This window comes from Trachypithecus francoisi, unplaced genomic scaffold (assembly GCF_009764315.1).
Source record: "Trachypithecus francoisi isolate TF-2019V2 unplaced genomic scaffold, Tfra_2.0 Lachesis_group14, whole genome shotgun sequence".
Classification (NCBI taxonomy): Eukaryota; Metazoa; Chordata; class Mammalia; order Primates; family Cercopithecidae; genus Trachypithecus; species Trachypithecus francoisi.
The window spans coordinates 57,748,518-57,765,142 of NW_022681459.1; the positions used below are offsets into that span (position 1 = coordinate 57,748,518).

The 16,625-nt window shown below is 44.8% G+C and overlaps 1 protein-coding gene across 1 annotated transcript in view; it reads right to left on the reverse strand.

Moving 5' to 3' along the window:
- PARVG (parvin gamma) overlaps positions 1-16,625 on the reverse strand; it is a 68,476-nt gene that overhangs the window by 9,322 nt on the left and 42,529 nt on the right. The gene's annotated exons all lie outside the window — the stretch shown is intronic.

Sequence of the window (16,625 nt, forward strand, 5' to 3'; positions counted from 1 at the left end):
GGTTGTAATAATGTCTCGTGGATTTTAAAATATACAGAAATAAAATACATGACGACTGCAGAGAACACAGGAGGCGTATAAATTAAGCTAAAGTATTGTTAGGTCCTTGGATTGTCCAGGAATACCAAACAATATTTATACTATTTTGCTAAGGATGCATTTTGTAATCTCTAGGGTAACTGTTGCAATAACAGTAAAAGAAAATATAACTTCCAAGCTAATATAAAGGAAAACATGGAATGACAAAATGCACTTATCCAAAAGAAAACAAAAATTGAGAAGAAAGACTATAAAACAGGTGGGACCAAAAAAAATCACATAACTAAAATATTTAAAACCAAATATTTTAGTTTGGTTAATGAAATGCACCAGTTAAAACACAAAGATTATCAGATTGGATTTTAAAAAAACCAAAAACACCAACTAGATGTTATTTATAAAAGACATTTACAACCTTAGGACATAGAAAATAAGTGCAAGTAAAAGGATGGGAAAAGATACACTATGCAAGCACTAACTCAAACAATAAACAGAAAAACTGGTGTATCTGTAATAATATTAGATAAAGAGAAGTATTAGCAAAGATATAGAATAACATTTCATAATGATAAAAGCCAATGCTACAAGAAAATATAACTATCTTAAATTGGTAGGCACCTACTGACACAAAACCTCAAAATATATATAGCAAAACTGATAGAACTATAAGTAGCAGACAAAATCAAAATTATACTGGGAAATTTTAACATACCTCTCTCTATAACAGGTCAAACAATCAGATGAAAAGTAAGAATATGAAGAACTGAATGTGATTAAGAAATCTTACCTAATGGAGATATCTAGAACAAGGCATTCAACATATACAAATACACATTTTCCTCATGCAGACACAGAAATTTTACAAAAAGTTAGCATATACTGTATAATTAAGCAAGTATCAGTGAACTTCAAAGGACTTCATTTGACCACAATGCCATTAAGATAGAAATCTATTTTATATATATATGAATTTTCTAGTATATTTCTCACAGTTCTGAAGGCTGAGAAGTCCAAGATCAAGGCACTGGCAGAGGTGGAGTCTGGGGAAGACTCACTCTCTCCAAGATAGCGCCTTGCTGCTGTGTTCTCTGGGGATGAATGCTGTTTTCCAAACATACGGGGATTTTCTAGCATACACACACACACACATTAGAAAAGATATACATATCTAGTGTGTGTGTATATATTAGAAAAAATATACATATCTAGTGTGTATGTATATATTAGAAAATTCCTATAGTTCCATATATATACTAGAAAAAAATATATAAAATCTCTAGTATATATTATATATACTAGATACATATATTATTATATATTATGTATATATATATCATTCTATTACAGCAGCCCAAAAGGACTAAAAAGGAAATTGTTATGAAAAAATCATATCCAAAGCATTTGAAAATATATGTTATATATACTAGATATAGTATATTATATATTATATATGTACTAGAGATTATATATAATATATATATTTGTACTAGAGATTATATATATAGTACATATAGTTATATATGTACTAGAGATTATATATACACACACACACATACACTAATACCCCGTCTCTACTAAAAATATATTTAAAAAGCCAGGCATAGTGGCGCACACCTGTAATTAGCGCACACCTGTAATTTCGGCTTCTCAGGAGGCTGAGGCATGAGAATCGCTTGAACCGGGAAGCAAAGGTTGCAGTGGGCCAAGATTGTGCCATTGCACTCCAGCCTGGGTGACAGAAAGAGACTCTGTCTCAAAGAAAAAATAATAATAAAATAATAAATTGTAAAAATATATATATATATAAACATAAAAATTCCCATACATTTGAAAAACAAGAAATATAAATAGGCTAAGGTCAAAGAATAAATCATAATGAAAATCAGAATACATGTGAGTACAAGGGAATTGTTACATATTAAAACTTATGTGATTCAGATAAATAAGTGCTTAAAAGAAAATTCAAGTTTAAGAGCATATCTTGGTAAAGAAATCAAAGAACATCTAAATTAATGGAGAGACGTACCATGTTCATGAGTTGGAAGACAACACAGTAAATGTGTCAATTTTCCCCAAGTTGATACACAAGTTTAACTGACTGAAAACTAATGTCAGCCATACTCTTCACAAATTAAAAATAGAACAGTCGGCTGGGCACGGTGGCTCATGCCTATAATCCCAGCATTTTGGGAGGCCGAGGTGGAAGGATCATGAGGTCAGGAGTTCAAGACCAGCCTGACCAGTATGGTGAAACCCCGTCTCTACAAAAAATACAAAAAATTGGCTGAGTGCGGTGGCACACAACTGTAATCCCAGCTACTTGGGAAGCTGAGGCAAGAGAATCGCTTGAACCCAAGAGAAAACACCACATATCCTCACTCATAAATGGGAGTTGAACAATGAGAACACATGGACACAGGCAGGGGAACATCACACACTGGGGCCTGTCATGGGATGGGGGGCAAGGGGAGGGATAGCATTAGGACAAATACCTAATGCATGCAGGGCTTAAAACCTAGATGACAGGTTGATAGGTGCAACAAACCACCATGGCACATGTATACCTATGTAACAAACCTGCATGTTCTGTACATGTATCCCAGAACTTAAAGTAAAATAAAAGTAAAAAGAAAAAAAGAAAATCCCAGGTCCTACAAATTCAAGCAAACATTTAAGGAAGAGATCATGCCAATCATAAGGTCTTCTAGAAACCATGCCAATCATATACAAGCTCTTCCAGAGAATAGAAAAGGAATAGAAAATGAATATTAAAGAGCATAAAATGGCCTCAATTCATTTTGAGACTAGAATTACCCTGATACTAAAACCTGACAAAGTAAGTCTCACTCATCAGCATAGACACAAAAATACCAATTAAAAGACAATAAACAGAATTCAGCATGACCTAACCATGAACAGAAATGTCAGTGCATTAGTCCATTCTCACACTACTATAAGACATGCTTAAGACGGGGTAACTCATAAAGAAAAGAGGTTTAATGACTCACTGGTCCGCATGGCTTGGGAGACCTCAGGAAACTTACAATCATGGCAGAAGGCACCTCTTCACAGGGTGGCACACGGTGGCGCATACCCATAATCCCAGCTACTCAGGAGGCTGAGGCAGGAGAATCACTTGAACCCGGGAGGCAGAGGTTGCGGTGAGCTGCGTTGCACTCCAGCCTGGGCAACAAGAGCGAAACTCCATCTCAAATGAAAGCAGAAACGAGAGCAGCGTGATGGAGGCAGCCCCTTATAAAACCATCAGATCTCCTGAGAACTCACCCATTCTCACGAGAACAGCATGGGGAAACCACCCCAATGATCCAATGATCTCCACCTGGTCCCACCCTTGACACCTGGGGATTATTACAATTCAAGGTGAGATTTGGGTGAAGACACAGAGCCAAACTATATCAATCAGGTTGCTTTGACATTAGAAAACAATAAATATAATTAGGAGAATTAGTATTTTTTCTTTAATAGAAAAATATGTGGTCATTTCAAGAGATACAAAAAAATTGTGAAGTTCAACAACCATTCAAGATAAAAACACCTAGGCAAGCTAGAAGTCCAAGGGAACTTTCTTTTAACAGACACTAGATGCCCACAAAAAATTACAGAAAACATCTTACTTGCCTCAATTCTCCAAATACGGAAAGCTTTCCTTTCCTGTAAAGCAAGCTCATGGTCCCAGCTGTCATCACTGCTACCCAACATTGACAATGAAGTCCCAGGTAGTATAGCAAGACACAGACAAGAAACAAAAGATGTTAAGGATCAAAAAGGAAGAAATATTCAAACATCACCTTTCACAGATGATATGATTGTATAGGTAGAAAACCTAAAATAATCTAATATAAATTATTCCCAGTAGCTAAACATTAAGAAATATGTAATCCCAGCAGTTTGGAAGGCAGATCTGATCACTTGAGGTCATGAGTTTGAGACCAGCCTGACCAACATGGAGAAACCCTATCTCTACTAAAAATAAAAAATTAGCCAGGGGTGGTGGTGCACACCTGTAATCCCAGCTACTCGGGAGGCTGAGGCAGGAGAATCACTTGAACCCGGGAGGCAGAGGTTGCTGTGAGGCACATTGCACTTCAGCCTGGGGAACAATAGTGAAGCTCCAGCTCAAAAAATATAAAATAAAATAAAATACAGAGAGAGAGAGAGAGAGAGAGAGAGAAAGCAGTATGTTATCTCATTCATGCAAAATCTAATGTGGGTTGGTGAAAACCCCTTTAGTTCTAGGCATCCTTCATCCTGTCCACCATCACCTCACTGGTGGCCTCCAAGGTCACCACGACGAAAGACAGAGTGTTAGGGAAACATCAACTTTTAAACTTTGGCCCAGAAGTGATACATGACACTTCCACTCACATTTCATTTGCTAGAACTAGTCACATGGCCCCACCTAACTACCAGGAAGTAGGAAGTGTAATCTTCCTGCATGCCCCTCTGGTTATTGTTTTTCCCAAGTACGTAGAACGTACTCTCACTTTCTCAAGACAGAAAACCCCACTTGAAATTGTCAGCAAATCCAGCTTGAAAGTGAGGGTCTTCTTAGGCTAGGCACAGCAGCTCACATCTGTAATCCCAACACTTTGGGAGACCAAGATGGGTGGATCACCTGAGGTCAGGAATTTGAGACCAGCCTGACCAGTATGGTGAAACCCCATCTCTTAAAAAAAGAAAAAAAAAAAAAACAAAGAAATTGAAGGTCTTCAAGTGAACTGCCTAGTGCTCTCCAACAGGTCTATACCTGCTTCTTCTTGGTGTGGAGATTTCTAAACTAGAAGAGACACGTTCCTTTCTTCCTATACAGACCCAATATTCAATGATGGAGTAGGGTTAGGACAACTGCAATAAACATTTTTACTTTTAAATGGAGAGAAAGAAGACAGGTAGAGGTAACAATTCTGAAATCCTTCTGAGTAGACATTGTGAAAGCTCCTACCCTCGTTAGAGAAGGTTTCTTCATTAAGCTTCTCTAGGAAGAAGTCCCTTGTTCCTTGTTCTCCCTGGCCTTTTTGTCATTCCATCACCCTCCTTGGCCACATCTCAAATGGACATGGAAGAATATGCTGTGTTTGGACTGTGAAACTCAGCTGCTGTTGGCCCATGGAAAATTGGGGAGCCATAGCTTGTTTTAAGTCATGAATAGTCTGAGACTTTTTTAGTTCAAACTGTGGGTTTCTTTTATAATACAACATCCTTAAAATCTTAGTCTGCTTTTGATTTGTTTCCAAAGAGTTCCCTGTACCATAACTCACCCAAAAGTTATTTTTGAGATGTATATCTCAACGTATTTACCTTCTTTGTTCCCCCATCTCTCTCACACACAATATCATGGCACTTACCTTGAGTCTCTCTGGATCTTTTTAATCTACCTTTTGCCCAGAGGTAGTTTGGGCCTTTGTGGCTCAGTGGTGTTGTCAATCCTGTATCAAGTTAGTTGGCATCTGGAAGCAGTCGGCTTTTTAATTTTGCTAAGCCCTAACTTTGTGGAATTTCTCTATTTCCTTTTTTGCTGCTCACCAACTAGCCACTTATTTCTTGTAAGACTTTGTTGAATAAAGTCAACAGCCAAGATATGCTTGCAATAGACTTCTTTCTGGGCCTTCTTAATGCAAGTAGGTCATTTAACAAGTGTGTTACCATGAATGGTACAGATTGCCATGCCCCAGCCTCCAGTATCAGTGTCCTTGGCACACACCACCAGCCACCAAGCTAATGCTGTATATTTTGGCTTTTTGATACAGCAGCACCAATGATTAGTCAGGATAGAATAGGCTATGCTGAGGTAAAAAACAAAGGGTTGTTTATCGCTCATGCAAAGATGATGCAATCAGGCAAAGCTCCAGGGAAGAAACTCTCCTCCATAAAGTGACGCAGGGATCCAACTGCTTTCATCTTGTGTCTCCATAATTTCAACACAGAGCCTCTCTGCAGTGAATGTCATGGAAAGGGAAACAGAATAAAGGAGGCACTCTTCATGACTTCATCTCAGAAATGTGTTATATATTGACTTCCTAAAATCCCCCAAATTAAAACATACTACAAAAACACTATGACAAAATCAATATGTCATTGGCATAAGAATGACAGATTAGAATATAAAATATATGAGTATATATAATCATTTAACATAACAAAAGTAGCATTTCAATACAGTGGGGAATTATTATTTAATACATAATTATTTTGTTTTTCACTAAACCACAAATATTTAACTGTCATAACAGGCTACTTACCCAGAAAAAAATAAAATTGGACTCCTGTTTTAGCCATATATGATAATAAGATTTATGTTAAAGGCTTAAGTAGAACAATAAAAATTCAGCAAGAAATTCTGAAGGGTTATATCAACACTCTCAACAAAGGGACAGGTTCCTAACCAAGATCAGATACCCAGAAGCTATAGAAGAAGAAATGATAAACATTGGTAATGCAAAAATTAATTTTTATATGACAAAATATGATGTAAAGTCAATATATAATTGAGATTTGGAACACAGAGCCACTTGTAAGGCTGAAATTTAATATACAGAGAACATGCACAAATTGACAGGGAGGGAATAAACAACCCAATAGAAACAGATAAACCAAGAGGCAAGTCACAGAAGGAAGCCAAATGTCACCCAACGTATGAAAAGACCTTCAGACTTACGGGGATGCAGAGGGGAGCCAGTTGAAATAATGAGATACCACTTTACGCCTATCAGACTGGCAAAAAACAAATCCACAAATCTATTGTTGGCAACTGTGTGGGAAAAGGGTCGTCTTACGCACTGCTACTAGAAATAAGAATTTTAACTTCTGTTGAAAGCAATCTGAAAATACCTATTAAAATTAAAAATGCACATACCCTTGGAACCCAGCATGAGTAAAATGGAATTCCATGGTAGAGCAGAAACAAAATGATGCTTATCAACAGAGCAATACTTGGAGGCATGCTACAGGGGAAAAATGCATATACACACACATATATACGCATATATCTATCATATATACACACGTCTACTTTTATTATAAAATGTATTAGCACTAAAAGATTTGTGACACAAAGTTTACAAATGATAAAATATATGATACTGTTTTATAAAATGTGTATATTCAACTGATTCTCACAGAATGTTTTTTGATTTCTGCCAAAGTCTTGTGTCTGCAGCCAACTGAGAGTTGCAACCAATACACAAATATAACAAAATGTTACCCACAGACAACTCAGTCAACCTGGAAGAAAACCCTCCAGGGGACTGTCACTAAGGGTTTCGCTGGGTCCTCACCCCAGTGTAGTGAATGAAGATTTTGTGCCACATCATCAAGGGCTTGGATCATTGTGGTCTTTTGTGTTTCCAAAGACAATTGCCACAGTATCTCCCTTACCACATGCACTGTTGTGATATTATCTTGCCACTTCCATCGAAAGGTGAATGTTGTATCTCCTCCCCATGAATCTGAGCTGACCCTGTCCTCATTGTGATCAATAGAATATGGCAGAAATGATGCAGCTCCAGCCTTTGCCTCTTGGAGTGCTTCTTCTTAGAACTCAGTCACCATGCTGTGAGGAAGCCCAAGTAGCCACGTGGAGAGGTCAACATAGAGGAGAGTTCAGGTCCCCTCCTGATAGGCCCAGCTGAGCTCCCAGCTTGCATCCAGCATCAATCCCCAGCCATGTGAGGGAGGTCATGTTGAACCCTGCAGCCATCCCAGTATCCCAACACCATGTGAAGCAGGAACACCACAAGTGCAACCCACAGGCTTGTCATAATAAATGGTTGTTGGTAACTCGAACTAAGTTTTAGAGTGGTTTGTTATATGGCAATAGATAACCTGAACAACTGTCCAAATGAGGACTTGGTTTAAAAATGTATTTTAATGATATGAACAAATACATACATATATTATGCTTAAATGCCAAAATGTGTTACCATCTGTATAGTTTGCTTTCCTGGCAGTCTTTTTGGTTCTGTTTTCCTGTTTTGCTTGGTTTCCTTTTCTCCTTCCCACACTTCACATCCTATGCCCCCAAATCAAGTTGATTCTGGATACTTATGCAAGTATTTATTAATGTGTACAGACACATATAGAGAAGGTTTTATTGGGGGGGGGATCACTGTGTTATAAAAACGACTCCGTGGTTCTATATTTTGCTTTCTTATTTGACAATTCTTTGTGAAAATTCCTCCAAATCCCCTATCGAGCTCCAATTCATTCTTTTAAAGAGTTGCATAAAATTCCACAGCATGGCCATTCCATATTAATCAACCATTCTCAGGGGTGTGCTGGAGCCAGCACATACTGGCTGGTGAAAGCCTACTGTTAATTTTTCAGGAATTTTGTGAGTCAGTTGTTAAATGCAGTCAATAAAAAAATTAAATTACACAAACTTCCAATTAAGTACATTTTATTAAAAACAAAGGTAATGCATACTCAGAGTAATCACGTCCTAATTATCTTACCTCATTTTACTATTATTGATGCTCCTAGGGTGACTTACATTTATTACAAAATACTATATAATGGCGTGCTTCTGTGCATCTCTCTCCAAGACTGCTCAGGGGCGTCATATAGGTAGTTTAAAATTGGCCTTGGTGGAACTACACCATGGGAATTGGCAAACAATGCACATCAGAGCCTGATTGATTGTTGTGTTGATTGTCTAGACTTAAGCAAGTGATGGAGAAAACGTTAATGATGCAAATTCAGCTTTAAAGTGTGTCGCGTCTGTAGCTATTGCATTGTGGAGCAAGGACAGGTGAGGAGTTTAAATTATTAAATAAGTTGGTTGAGAGGGGCTGCATGGAGAAGGTAAGCACAGCGGTAAAGGAGGTGAGGGAGTGAGCCCAGCAAATATCTGAGACAAGAGCATCCGAACAGAAGGAACTGCAAGTGGAAAGGCCCTGGGGCAGGTGTGTGCCTGGCAGGTTGGAGGAATGGGAAGGGAGGCAGGGTGGCTGGAGCCCAGTGAAAAGGAGAAGGTGAAGGGGTGGCCAAATGCAGAAGGAGCAATAGGAGGGGATGTTAGAGAAGGTGCAGGGAGCCAGTCAAATTATCTGGGGCTTTGCAGAATCCGGGAAGGATGCTGGCTTGCATTTCAGGTGAAAAGGAGAAGCCTTGGCAAGGTTTGAGCAGAGGAGCAGCATAATGTGGCTACCATGTAAAGGCTTCTTCTGACTGCAGTGCTGAGAACAGACTTACAGAGGCAAGGATGAAAGTGGCTTGCACTAGGATGGAAAAGGAGTGGGGTGGAGAGAAGCCATCAGATCCCGGATGCACTGGGGCCATGGAATGACAATTTCCTGACAGATGGGATGTAGAGTGCAGGAGAAAAAGGAAGCATGGATAAACACAGGCTCCTGGCCCAAGTCACGGGGAAGACAGGGCAGCCACCAACCCAGACAGGGAGGTGGGAGGAGATGAAGAGTTCAGTGTTGGACGTGTTGAATGTGAGCAGAGGTGTCTTTGACATCCACATTGAAAACCTAGTTGGAGGTCAGGAGTCAGGACAGAGGTCCAGGCTGGAGGTGTACGTGGGAGTCACGGCATCTGGAGGGCATTTAAAACCCCGAGGCAGGATGAGATCAGTAAGGGAATGAGAGGGTAATAAAACAAGACACAGTAAGGACTGAGCTCCAGAACTCCCCAACACGTTCAAGGTCAAGGACACAATATAGAGCCAGCAAGGGAGTGAGGAGGAACTACCAGAGAGGTGGGAGCGAGGCTGACAGCAGCAGAGTCCTGGCAGCCAGGTGAGGAGAGGGCAGCAAGGAGGAGAGAGACCAGCCAGCAGAGTCAGACTCAGTGGGTGGCTCAGACAGCCGACATCTGCCAGCCGACCCTGGCAGATGGGGTTTTGGCTTGGGGGTCACTGCTGACTTCATTAAGCCTCAGGGAATCCACAGGGTCAAGAGTGTGCTGGAGGAGGGTGTTCAAGAAAGATGGGAGGAGTTTCGTTCCTTCAAAGAGCTTTGCTATCCAGAGGGGGAAAGAAACATGGAAGTGGCTAGGTACCGTGGCTCACGCCTGTAATCCCAACGCAGGCAGATCACCTGAGGTCAGAAGTTTGAGACCAGCCTGGACAACATGGTGAAACCCCATCTCTACTAAAAATACAAAAATAGCCGGGCGTGGTGACACATGCCTGTAATTCCAGCTACTTGGGAGGCTGAGGCAGGAGAATGGCTTGAACCCAGGAGGCTGAAGTTGCAGTGAACTGAGATCGTGCCACTGCGCTCCAGCCTGGGCTACAGAGCGAGACTCCATTAAAAAAAAAAAAAAACAACAAAAAACATGAAAGTGGAGGGCAGGAGAAGAGATCGAGACTGTTTTTGAAGATGGAGGAACAATCAGGGTACAGTGACTCTCGCCTGTAAACCTAGCACTTTGGGAGGCTGAGGCAGGAAGGATTGCTTGAGACCAGGAGTTTGAGACCCGTCTGGTCAACCTAAGGAGACCCCTGTTTCTACAACAATTGTAAAAATTAGCCTGATGTGGTGTTGCCTGCCTGTAGTCCCAGGAACTCCAGGCAGTGGTGAGCGGTGATCGGACCACTGTGCTCCAGCCTGGGCAACAAAGTGAGACCCCATCTCAAAAAATAAAATAAAATAAGATGGAGAAACAGCAGATGCATGAATGCTGATGCTAGGAATGGAGTACCTGTGGCAGGGCACAAAACAGACGGACTGCTCCCTGGGGAAGCCCGGGCTTTGATGGGGCCCCTTCCAGTCCGTGGCACATGTTTAGCTCTTCCCCACCCCTGCACGCCCATCCCCAGAGAAGAGCGAGCCCTGTGCCTCACTCAGATGTGGCCCCGTTGGGAGCGGCACATGTTCTTTTAAAAGAACATCCCAACTGCAGTTGGACGTCCCACTTTCCCATGAATCACCCCAGAAAATAACTGAGCAGCTGGCAAATATTCAAGCCAAACCCCCAGTGCGGGAGGCAGCAAGACGTGACATGAACAAGGAGTGTGAAGGATGAGCCCGAGAGGCAGGGACAGACGGGCTCTTGTTAGAAATATCTATTTGTGGCTCCCCAGTCTAATTGCTGAATATGATAATGAATAAATATTGGCCTTTCCTTCCAAAGTCTTTTCTATCTAGGTGGCTCAGCCAAATAGATGCTGCCACCTTTTGTTTTCTAGAACTGTTGAGAGACTGGGGCTCAGAGAGGAGAATGGCATCCCCCAGGGTCTCAAGGCAGGATGGTAGCAGGGAAGGGGACACTGAATGGCCAGAGACCCTGAGAAGGATCTGTGTTTGCCCTAAGCTTGAACTCTACCTCCCGCGTTTGTCTCTCTAATGCACCCTCTGAGTGTCATCCAACTACTGCTTAAATACCACCAATGGCAGGGAGCTCACTACTACCAAGTGGTCCATGCCATCGTTAGTCGCTTCAGAATGTCAGAAAGTTCCTTCATTTGACAAACTTCTTTCTTGAATTCCTGTAATGTGTTGAGCACTTTTCTAGACGTAGGATGTCGTGAACTGGTCCCTTCAGGGTCCCTGCCGTCAGTGGAGAAACAAATAGGAACCTACACCCAGCAGCGCAGGGAAGAGGGGGAGGAGATTCCAGCTCCTGCTTACGCAGTGCGGAGGACACAAGGCCACAGGAGAGGGCAATGGGGCTTTTCGCATTAGTTGACATTGAATAGTGTCAACTAAGCTGACAGCTGGGTGACAGGAAGGAGCTCTATGTGTGGGTACAAGTGACAGCAGCATTCTTAACAAAGGGACGGGACTGGGGAGGGAATTCCCAGAGGTGGGCAGGCACCTTTGACATTCTCACTGGGGAAGAGTCAGTCCCAGGATCAAAAACTGGAGGGCTGGACACGGTGGCTCATGCCTGTAATCCCAGCACTTTGGGAGGCCAAAGGGGGTGGATCACTTGGGGTCAGGAGTTCAAGACAAGCCTGGTCAATATAGGGAAACCCCATCTCTACTAAAAACACAAAAATTAGCCAGGCATGGTGGCGCATGCCTGTAATCCCAGCTACTCGGAAGGCCGAGGCACAAGAATTGCTTGAACCTGGGAGGTAGAGGTTGCAGTAAGTGGAGATCGTGCCATTGCACTCCAGCCTGGGCAACACAGTGAGACTCTGTCTGAAAAAACAAACAAAAACAAACCAAAAAACTGGAGTAAGGCAATTGGGCACTTGTTGGCAGGGTACAGGCCACCTGTCTAGGTGTGCATCCCTGTTGAGCAGCCTCTCCCCCAGGTCACCTCCCCACCTTCCCCACCCCCACCGACTATAGGTCTTTTGGCCTTCCCGTCTGCTCTGAGTGGTGCCGGGAGGAGAGTCTGGGTGGGCTTGGGATCACAGAGGGCAGAAACATTGAGGAGGCTTTTGAGGTCACAGTGGCCCACTGCTATGGTTTGAATATTTGCACCCTTCAAAAAACTCATGTAAAATGTAATTGCCAATTTGGCAGTGTTGAGAAGTGGAGCCTTTAGAGGTGATTGGATCATGAGGGTTCTGCCTTTGTGAATGAAAGGATTAGTTTCATTCACAGATTAGTAGTTTAGTAAATGAATGAGCTAATGGATTAATGGGTTATGACAAGAGTGGCATTAGTGGCTTTACACAAGAAGGGAGAGAGATCTGAGCCAGCACGCTGAGCACCTCACCATGTGATGCCCTGTGCCACCTTGGGACTCTTGCAGAGAGTCCCCACCAGCAAGAAGGTCCTCACCAGATGCAGTGCCTTGACCTTGGACTTTTCACCCTCCGTACCTATAAGAAGTAACTTGCTTTTCCTTATAAAAAACCCAGTTTCAGGTATTATGTTATAAGCAACAAAAAATGGAATGAGACACCCACAGAGAAGGGGCGGAGTTGGGGCACCGGGTCTGGCTGCTCCCAGACCTATGGAGGCCCTGAGGCCCCAGGCTTATTGTGCTTGCCAAACTATGAGGCAGCTCCTCCTGGGACCGAGGCCCCTCTGGCTCCTTCCCCTCGGCCACTGGATCCCTCTGCTGGGCCCCTGCGCCAGCTTCCCTCACCGGGGGGGCAGCCCTGCAGAGACCTCATCAAGGAAAACTCCATCCCTCCTGGGCCTTCTCTGAGGTTGCAGTGAGCTGCACAGTGTTCCCAAAAGGACACGTCTGCATCCTAACCCCAGGAGCTGTGAACGTGACCTTATTCGGAAATGGGGCTTTTGCAGATGTGATTAAGACAAAGCTCGACCTAAATCTACTGGCTGGCATCCTCATGAGAGAAAGGAGAGGGAGGTTTGAGACACTCAGACACAGAAGGCACCCAGAGGGAAGGCCACGTGACATTGCAGGCAGAGAGGGGAGGGATGTGGCCACAAGCCAAGGAATGCCAAGAGCTTCCAGAACCCACTGGAGGCTGGGCAAGAGGGATGCGGAGCAGACTCACCCTCAGAGCCTCCAGAAGGAACCAACCCTGCCGACACCTAGATTTCGGATGCTGGGCTCCAGAACTGTGAGAGAAGACATTGCTGTTGATTTAGGCCACCCAGTTTGTGGTCATATGTTATGGTAACCCTGAGCTAACTCACAGGAAGATCAAATCCACTCAGGTGATGGGCACTCCATAAATATGAGTGGGATGCATGGATGAGAGGCTGGTCCTGAAGAGTGGGGTACCCCCACCCCATACCTTCTTTCCTTTAACACTGCAAGGTCATGGCCACTCTCAGCATCTGGCTCCAATTCCTGAATCCCTCCCTGGCCCCAGGGCATCCCATTGAATTCCTCCCCCCGTCCCCCGCCACCTCCACCCTGCCCAGCTCAGCCAGGCTGTGGCTGTGAGCTGGCGGCTCTGGGCTCCTGTCGAATGAGTGTGTGGGAACTCAAATAATACTTGCAAACTGTCAGGAGCAGCCGTGATGCAAACGCATCAGTGCGCCTCCACCTCCACAGCAAGTGACCCCAGTGAGATGTGTCCTCGAATGGAGGGTAGTTTTGCTTGAAGCTGATGTTTCTTATATGTAATGTTATTCTTATCAATAGAAGCAGCTTGTAAAATGTGTAGCTACGTGTGTTTAAAGGCTTTTACACTGTGTAAAATTTTTCCTAAAATTAGATTCACAAATCAGGGGGTGGGGGAAGTCTTTTGTCAGATGCGTCCCCACTCCAGCTGGTCACGGTGCCTGCCGCTCCGGCCTCTCCCCACGCCTGCCAGGGTGGAGCTCCGTGCCGGTGCCTGGAAGGGAAAAGGCCCAGGACCTGCCCGGTGCCCTCCTCCCGGCTCCCTCCGGACAGGCCACATTGTCCTAGGAGTTGCTCTGAGACAGAAGCTGTGCCCGTAGGAAAGCTGCATTCGAAATATGTTCTGTCTTCACTCAAGAGAGGATCTGAGCTGCCTGCCCAGCAGGGAACAGCTCTGCACAGCCAGCTGCTCACAGAGCCTGCATGAGGTCCCATGCCCTTCTGGGTCATCCATCATTTGCTTTCCGCGGCCCCCTCTCCTTGGTGGTCCTCGGCTCTCACATCTCAAACCCCACAAGGCTCTTGAGGCCACAGTGGCCCACTGATCCCCTTTAAAACTCACGTGAAACTTAATCGCCAATTTGGCAGTGTTGAGAGGTGGAGCCATTTTTTCTTTCTTTTTTTTTTTTGAGACGGAGTTTTGCTCTTGTTGCCCAGGCTGGAGTGCAGTGGCGCCATCTCGGCTCACCACAACCTCTGCCTCCCAGGTTCAAGCGATTCTCCTGTTTCAGCCTCCTGAGTAGCTGGGATTACAGGTGTGCGCCAGCATGCCTGGCTAATTTTGTATGTTTTTAGTAGAGGCGGAGTTTCTCCATGTTGGTCAGGCTGGTCTCAAACTCCCCAACCTCAGGTGATCTGTGCCCAGCCAAGAGAAGTGGAACCTTTAACAGGTGATTGGGGCTGGGTGCGGTGCCGCATGCCTGTAATCCTAGCACTTGGGGAGGCCAAGGCGGTGGATCACTTGAGGATAGAAGTGCAAAGCCAGCCTGGCCAACATGGCGAAACTCCGTCTCTACTAAAAATACAAAACAATTAGCCAGGTGTGGTGGCAGACGCCTGTAGTCCCAGCTAGTCGGAGGCTGAGGCAGGAGAATTGCTTGAACCAGGGAAGCGGAGGTTGCAGTGAGCTGAGATCGTGCCATTGAACTCCAGCCTAAGTGACAGAGCGAGACTACATCTCAAAAAAAAAAAAGAGGTGATTGGATCATGAGGGTTCTGCCCTCTTGAATGGGTTAATCCATTCACAGATTAGAAGCTTAATAGATGAATGGGCTAATGAATTAATGGGTTATGACGAGAGTGGCATTAGTGGCTTTATACAAGAAGGAAGAGAGACCTGAGCCAGCACACTGAGCCCCTCACCATGTGATGCCCTGTGCCACCTCGGGACTCTGCAGAGGACAAGGCAGCTGTGACGGCCTCCATCATAAAGCACCGTGAGGCCGGGGAGTATGACCACTCCTGGGACACTCAGAGCCCGGCTCTCATGCCCTGAGAAGCCCAAGGCACACAGGGAGGCCACTTGTGCCCCCCTGCTCCATTGGCAGCACCAGCCAAGTTCACCTGGGACCCAAGGTGGGAGTGAACCACCGCCCCAGGATGAGTGCAGCCCCAGGATCCGGTCACCTCCTGCCTGTCCAGCCTTCCCACCTGAGACCCCCGCCGGCCCCTGGCCAGATTCCTCAACCAGAGAGGCCAGGAACATAGCAAAACCCAAAACCATGGTTCTCTCATGCACGGAGGTTTATCAGGCAGCTGGAGGAAACTGGAAGGCAGGAAAGACGGGAAGCTGTTATGGTTGGCATCAGAATCCTCACCCCCACAATGAGGAAGCCTCCCTGGTGCAGTGGCCACGCAGGGAAAGCATGAGCAGGGATTTGAACACAGCCGTCCGCGCGCAGCTGCTACCTTGCTAGAGGGCAGCTTGGGTGTGAAGTCCAGGGACCTGATTAGACCTGCATGATCCCCCATCTGTGGGAAGGCAGGTCAGGTCTGGAGCGGGAACTCGGGGTCTCCACTGGAAAGAAGTTGCCGAGTGTCCCAGCCCCGGGGGTCTCAGAGCATAGCTTTTCTGGAGCAACCCCATTTCAATAGCCCCGGGTCCAGGTCCAGGCATTACGGGCTGCAAAACTTCTACCATTTGTCATTTTTTTTTTTTTTTTTTTTTGAGATGGAGTCTTGCTCTGTCGCCCGGGCTGGAGTGCAGTGGCCGGATCTCAGCTCACTGCAAGCTCCGCCTCCCGGGTTCACGCCATTCTCCTGCTTCAGCCTCCCAAGTAGCTGGGACTACAGGCACCCGCCACCTCGCCCGGCTAGTTTTTTGTATTTTTTAGTAGAGACGGGGTTTCACCGTGTTAGCCAGATGGTCTCGATCTCCTGACCTCGTGATCCATCCGTCTCGGCCTCCCAAAGTGCTGGGATTACAGGCTTGAGCCACCGCGCCCGGCCCCATTTGTCATTTTAAATAAAGAAACACAAAGATATTTTCCTCTTACCAGGTGTATAGAAACTACACCATGTGGGCCAGGCGCGGTGGCTCACACCTGTAATCCCAGCACTTTGGGAGGCCGAGGCAGGCGGATCATCTGAGGTCAGGAATTCAAGCCCAGCCTAGCCAA